Source organism: Marmota monax, unplaced genomic scaffold, assembly GCF_021218885.2.
Source record: "Marmota monax isolate L192 unplaced genomic scaffold, Marmota_monax_Labrador192_F-V1.1 WCK01_AAM20220418_F8-fsc00001, whole genome shotgun sequence".
Taxonomy (NCBI): domain Eukaryota; kingdom Metazoa; phylum Chordata; class Mammalia; order Rodentia; family Sciuridae; genus Marmota; species Marmota monax.
The window spans coordinates 316,077-323,975 of record NW_026693777.1 but is presented as its reverse complement, the minus strand read 5'-3'; positions in this window follow the sequence as shown (position 1 = coordinate 323,975).

The following is a 7,899-nucleotide window of genomic DNA, read 5'->3' as shown; positions in this document are numbered from 1 at the left end:
GTTTGTTTCTCAGCACTGCATGTAAATAAATAAAATAAAGATTTATCAACAACTAAAAATATATATATTTTTTTTTTTTAAAAAAAAAAAAATAAATAAAAAGGTTTGGGATATGGCTTGGTGGTTAAGTGCCCCTGGCTATAATCCCCAGTACCAATAAATAAATAAATAAATTAGTTAGTTGAATATTAACTACATGGCTAAAACAGAATGCCACGAAGTAAGAATTAAGACAATAGCTAGAGGACTAGAGTTGTAGCTCAGTGGTAGAGCACTTGCCTAGCACTTGTGAGGCACTAGGTTCAATCCTCAGCACCATAAAAAATAAATAAAGGTCTTGTGTCCATCTACAACTAAAAATATTTTTAAAAAACACACAATTGCTTGAACAAGCACATGTCAAGGGTGGAACACCCACAAGACAAACAAGGATATTAGCATGGAAGAGAAGGATTTGGGTAGGACTCTGTGTGTGTGTGTGTGTGTGTGTGTGTGTGTGAAAATAATATTCATATAGAATATATATTATTCATATATAATCTTTGATTTAGGTATGGAATATTTTATTCTTTGACAAAGATAGACTCCTATCCTAACCCAGGAAGGTAAAAAGTCTTGGTCTTCCAAGTGGCAATATTGGGACATGCTAAATATGTCTTGACTCCTTTTCTCTCCATCCTGTGTTAATACCTTAGTTCATTTCTTTTGAGCTCACTGACAGTCACAGTACCTTCCTGACTTATTCCCTTTCTTTATTTTCCTCTTTTAACCCAAACTAAATAATGGGTCTCCAGAATTATTTCAGCCTAAGTCAGAACACTCAAAGAAGATTTTCAAGGGAAAAAAACACTTAAAACGTATTGACACGTGTTTTATTTAAGATGCACTAGCTATTGATCCAGACAACAGCCCAGTGAAATAGAAGCTACTTCATTTAAGAAGTGAGTAAACTGGGGCTGAGGTTATACCTTAGTGGTGGAACGCTTGCCTAGCATGTGTGAGGCACCACATAAAAATAAATAAATAAAGGTATTGTGTCCATCTACAACTGGAAAAAAAGAGAAAAAAAGACGTGAAAAGGAGGGAAAATAGAATAAAAGTGTCGGGGCTGTAGCTCAGCAGTAGCTCATTTGCCTGGCATGTGTGAGGCACTGGGTTCAATTCTCAGCACTACAGATAAATACAGATCTATAAACAACCAAAAAATTTTTTTTAAAAAAGAGGTGAGGGTAAGAAACTTTCCAAAATTTGTACAGCTAGAAAATGGGCAGAACAAGGATTCAACCCTATTTCTGTCTGAACTTCAAAGTCCATACTCTTTCATTTTGCTGTTTAAATTTTATAGCTTAGTGGTAACCACAAAATCAAGATTCCAATGAAGAATCTGTTTTGCCTCATTTTGCCTTTGGATTTTTTATCAAATATGAAAGTTGCCTGTGCAATTGTCAAACATATGCACTACATCTGTGGTTTATAAATCTGTTGGATGCTGAAGCCAAAAGGAAAAATGATAATGAGATTATAATCTAAAATTTATGACTTCTGAATAAAAGAGAGGCACATCATGGCTTTTAGTATTATAGTAGGTGTTGTTTAATACTATGAATCTAATATTCTTGGTGAAATTTTGTTGTTATTGTTGTTTGAGATGTAATCTCACTATATTGTCCAGGTTGGCCTCAGGCTCCTGGGCTCAAGTGATCCTCCTACCTTAGCCTCAGTAGCTGGGACTATAGGTATGGACCACCATAACTGGCTAATGTGATTCTTTTTTAAATTGAAATTTACCTATATAGAGTATAAATTCAGTTCTACTGTTGGTTTTTGTTTTGTTTTGTGTGTGTGTGTGTGTGTGGTTTTGTTTGTTTTTTTGTTTACTAACTTGTTCATACACCATAAAATAATAACCTGAACTTATCAAAAGCCACTGAAGAAATAGAAAATATGCCAAGTTTTTGACTTACAGGCAGGAAAAGACAGCTATTGAGACTATAAAATGATTTGCTTGAACAATGACTCAGCCTTTGGACTCTCATCTTTTGTTTATTTTCCTTGCCAAACAGACGTTTTTATTCAGGTCAAACTACAAGGTGCAAATAAGAAGATCCATGCTTTCTGTTTGAAGATGAAGAAACACAGGTTGAGTTTGAAAATACTTTAGGATAAACTGTTCCCATTCCATTTTCTTACAGAAAGAAAAATTGTGCTTGGAGTTTCCTTATTTTATATCTGCATTCTGGCAACAAAGACCTACAATTATGGGATAAAATGAAGTTTGAAAAGTACTTTAGGTTGATGTTGAGAAATTGGAATCTTCTTAACATTAATGGTTAAAAAAAAAAAATCTAAATGGTGGAGATGCTTTGAAAAACACTTTGGCAGAGCTTCAAAATGTTAAATGTCAAGCTACTATATCACCTAGCAATTTCACTCCTACATTACACACCCAAGAGAATGGAAAACATGTCCAACTTGTACACAAGGTTCACAGCTCATTACTTACCAAAGCCAAAAGTGAGGGGAGGGGAAGGCAAACATCCCTAAATTGATGAATGGATAAGAGAAGTGTATTGTATTCATACAACAGAATTTTATTCAATATAAAAAGAAATGAAATACTGATACATACATGCTATGGCATAGATGAATCTTAAAACATGCTAAGTAAAAAAAAGCCAGTCACAAAAAATTGCATTATATGAATAATATAACAAATTGCAACTGTAAAGAGACAACACATTACTGGTTGCTTAGAAATGGGAAAAGCAGAGAGAGCATTTGGGAAGTGACTACTAATTAAAAGATTTGTTTTTGGAATGACAAAGAACGCACTAAAATTGGGTTGGGGTTGTGGCTTAGCGGTAGAGTACTCGCCTAGCACGAGCAGGTCCCTGGATTCGAACCTCAGCATTACATGAAAATAAATAAAATAAAGGTATTGTGTCCAACTACAACTAAAAAATAAATAAATAAAAGAATACTCCAAATTGTGTTGATAGCTGCACCTTCTAATTATACTAAAAACCATTGAATTGTACATTTCATATGTTTGAATTGCACCGTAGTGGATACTGTCTCAATAAAACAGGTTAAAAAAAGAAAATGTAGGAAAAGAGAACTTTGGTTTGAACAATACTTGTGACTTTTTCCTTGTAATAATTAGGTAATTGTTTAGCACAGGAAAACAGTATTATATTATTAAATCATAAAGAAGAAGATTACCTAACCTTAGTTTAATTTTAATTTCAGTAGTTTAGGGGAAATAAGATAATTTTAGAACTATCACCCACTATTTTATACATATGTAGACATACAATTCTAACTAACAACACTGTAAACCAGCAATCTTTTCTTCATGCTCTCATACAATAAGTCCACTGATGCCCCTGGATGGATGACTAGCATTTTATAGCCTTTGTGCATTTTCAGCACTGGAGATAACCTTTACGTTATGGTTGTAGAAGTGAAACAAGTTCTGAGGCTGACAAAAAAAGGTATAATAGAAGTCAATGAGGCAGCAGTTCTAAAAAAACAATAGGGTATACTACTTGTTTTCTCTACATTTAATAAGATTTGCTGGGAAATTGAGCAAAACTGAATCCAGAGACTAGTAGATATCTATATACTCAGAGTCAGAATGACTCTTAGCTGGGAAACAGATGGCACTGATAAAATACATCTATGATCACTGCAAAAGAACTACAGTTTTTTCAGGTAAAACAATTTCTAAAAAAGCAATTTAAAGAGTTTTATAGAATTATAATTCTAAGAACTACATCTAATAATAACTTATTGGTATCATGCATAAAGTTTAATTAAAGTATAATCAACAACAGTAACCTGCAATAGCTGCACTACAAGTACACTGTGATATATATATATCATATGAATGAAACTACTACCACAATCAAGATCAGGAGAATTTCCATCCAAGTTTCCTCTTGACTCTTTGTCATCTGTACTCCTCCTCAACACCTGCCCCAGGTGAACACTGCTTTGATTTCTGTTTAGATTGGGGTTTTTGTACATATACAAATGGAATCATACCACATGCAATTTCTTTAGCTTTTCTCTTTCAGCATAATGATTTTTTCTTCCTTTGTTGTCTTCATTTTTTCCATTTTTTTCTATTTATTTTTAGTATAATTATTTTAGTATCCCTCTATATCAATAGTTCGTTGCTTTTCATTGATAACAGTATTCCCTAGCATCAATATAATACCATTTGATTATGCATTTCTCAGTTGATAGACTTTTGAGCTGTTTTCAGTTTGATTAATTAAAAATAAATTGGCTATGAACATTTGTGTGTAAGTTTTTGTGTGGTCATATGTTTCCATTTATCTTAAGTAAAAATCTAGGACTTGAATGGCTGAGTCATATGAGAAGTATATGTTTAAATTTTCAAATAACTAGCCAGGCACATGGTATACACTTGTAATCCAAGCAATTTGGGAGGATCACAAGTTCAAGACCACCCCTGGCAACTTAGCAAAGCCCTGTCTCAAAAATAAAAAGGACTGGGGTGTAGCTCAGTAGTAAAGCACCAGAGGGTTCAATCCCCAACATTGGAAGAAAAAAGGTTTTAAAATAACTATGAAACTGCTTTCCAAAGTATATGTGTCATTTTAGATTCCAAACAATAGTATATGAGAATTTCAATTTCTCCATGACCACCCTAATCCTTAATATGGTCAATCTTTTCATTTTAACCATTCCAATAGTTATGCAGATGTATGTTTTTTGATGTTGTTGTTGTGTTGTTGTTTTTAGTTGTAGATGGACACATTTAGGATCAAACCCAGTGCCTCGCACATGCTAGGCAAGTGCTTTACCACTGAGCTACAACTGCAGCCTGTGTTTTGGTTTTAATTTGCGTTTTTCTAATAAATAAGATTGAATATCTTTTCATATGCTTATTTACCACCTATCTTAAAGCTTTTTTTTTTTTCTTTTTGGCAGTACTAGGGATTGATTTTAGGACTTTGTACATGCTACATGAGCACTCTACCAGTGAGCTACATGCCCTGCCTTATTCACCATTTATCTTCTTTGGAGAAGTGTCTGTTAAAATATTTTGCCCATTTTTAAAACAGATTTTCTTGTTATTGGTTGTAAGGGTTCTTTTATATATTCTGTATGCAAGTCCTTTATTAGATATATTTTGCAAATGTTTTCCTTCAGCATGTGAATTTCCTATTCTATTCACTAATTTGCTGAGTTTTAGTAAACTGAAACTAAAACTAAAAGCTAAGAGTGGATACTGAATTTTGACAAATTATTACATTTATTGAGACAATTACAAGGTTTTCCTTCTAAAGTAAAAAATGAGAAATTGACTGATTTTCCAGTGATTATTGCTAGCCTTGGTAGTTTGTGTCATATGCATGTACTGATCAGTACTCAGCTGAAGACTCAAGAACCCTTCAGACTCTTGTATAACCCTTTCCTCTGGCTTTTACTCTGAAAATTCTGATGCCTTCACCTCCCAAATCTTCCAACTAGTCCTCAACTCAAAGAGGTGACTGAGCTCTGTTTGGGCTCTTCCTACCTGTGCTTCAGCCTGGAAAATCTTCAGCCAGAGATAATCTTAGAAAACATGTTTCCTCTTCTGAGAAATCACTGTTATACACTGCAGGATATCTGAAGACAATTGGCTTATAGGTGAGAGGTTAATCAGGTCCCTGTTAAACTATCTTGAGTGGTAGTAGAAGCAACACCATACATCTTTAATTTCCTAATATTTTCCCAATCAACTACATACTTCAAATATTGCATAAGAACATATTTTGCACTTCAACTTTTTGAACCATTTCACAAGACGGAGGAAGCTTAAAAATTAGGAAAGATAAAAAGTTTAAAATAAACAATAAAAGCAGGGCATAGTAGTACTTGCCTGTTATCCCAGCAACTGTGAGAGGCTGAGGCACAAGTGTCACAAATTCTGGGCCAGCCTTAGCAACTTGGTGAGACCCTGACTCAAAATAAGAAGAAAGCCGGGCTCAGTGGTTTATGCCTATAATCCCAATGGTTCCGGAGGCTAAGACAGGAGGATCATGAGTTCAAAGCCAGCTTTACCAATGGCATGATGCTAAGCAACTCAGTGATACCCTGTCTCTAAATAAAATACAAAATAGGGCTGATGATGTGGCTCAGAGGTTGAGTGCCTCTGAGTTCAATTCCCAGTACCAAAAAAAAAAAAAAAAAAAAAAACAGTTGGGGATGTGGCTCAACAGTATTACTGATAGATCACCCCGGGTTCAATCCCCAATATGAAAAAAAGGAAAAAAAAATTTTTAAATTTTGAGAAATGAGGAAAGCAATCATGATACTTCACCAAGATTGTAGCACTAGCTAATAATTAAACAACTTAATTAATACCTCAAACACTTGCAGAAAACACATGCAAACAAATATTTTAGTCACATTTCTTTTTTTAAAAAATGAATTTAACCTTTATTTTATTTATTTATTTTTATGTTGTGCTGAGGATCAAACCCAGGGCTTCCCTTGTGCTAGGCAAGTGCTGCACCACTGAACCACAGCCCCAGCCCCAGTCACTATTTCTTAACTTTACAGTTTCAAGTCATCCACATATTTTAGGACTAGCAGCATTTTTGAAAACCTACCCTTTTACTGAAATTTTGCTCTTACTCAAAATTTGAGAAATTTGCTTAATAAGTATGGGAGACATGAGCATAAAACTTAATTTTCATTTGAGCAGTTCTTAATCTAATGAAGTAAAAAATAAGTGGTATCTTTTTCCAGAACAAGTTGTAGAATGACAGAACAGAGACTGCAACTCAGAAGAGATCATCTTAAAAGGAAAACTTTCAAAGTGAAACAAGGCATGTATCTTCCCCTAGAAGTATTAAAAAAGAAAATCACATCGCCTCAGATTAGTTATTTTACATTTTCCGAACAGAAGAATAATCCTTTGGGCCAACAAAGGTGTGGAAAATTTTAAACACAGTTTTCATAAAGGAGGTACAACTGAAAAGGACTGTACTACAACAACCGTTCCTGTAGGCTTTGTAGACCTTGATCACCTAAGTGCTTCTTGCCAACACTCTTATCAAATGGATGGAATGAGCTGGGAAGGCACAGCAGAAATGTTACTATGTAAGGGTGCCAAAGGGTGGGGATATGGATATCTTCCACCAATCACCTTAGAACAAAACATCTTGTGCTCCTTTTTGAGACTGGATGGGATGGCTACTAAGCAGGGAGGATGTGGTTTCCTAATGCAGCACAATAGTCTTTCCAAAATGTTTTAAAATATTAAACATTTACTTTAAAAATTAAAAATAACATGGGGCTGTAAGTGTAGCTCAGTGGTAAAATGCTTGCCTAGCACATGTGAGGCACTGGGTTTGATTCTCAGCACCACATAAAAAAAATAAATTAATTAATAAATAAAGGTATTGTGTCCACCTACAACTAAAAAAATATATATTTTTAAATGTGTACAAAAATCCCAATGATTTAAGTTTATCTGATTTACCATATAAGGGGCTCTTAAGAACAGCTGGTTCAGCTCAATGTGGTAGACTCAGAATAATCAAATATAAGTGTTGCTTTTTCTGTTTGTTTGTTTTGTTTTGTTTTGAGGATAACTCTGGGGCACTCTACCACTGAGCCGACAGCCCCAGTCTTTTTAATTTTTATTATTTTGAGACAGAATCTTGCTAAGTTACTGAGGCTGGCTTTGAACATGTAATACTGTTGTCTCAGTCTCCTGAGTAACTGGGTTAATAGACAAGTGTTTTAATTAACAGTTTATCTGAAATCTTGCATATTCCAAGTTACTGTCTGAAATATCTGTAGTTACAATAACTTCTAAAAGTTACTATGCTCTTAAAACCAGTAATCTCAAATGATAGAATGCTTTTCTGTGTT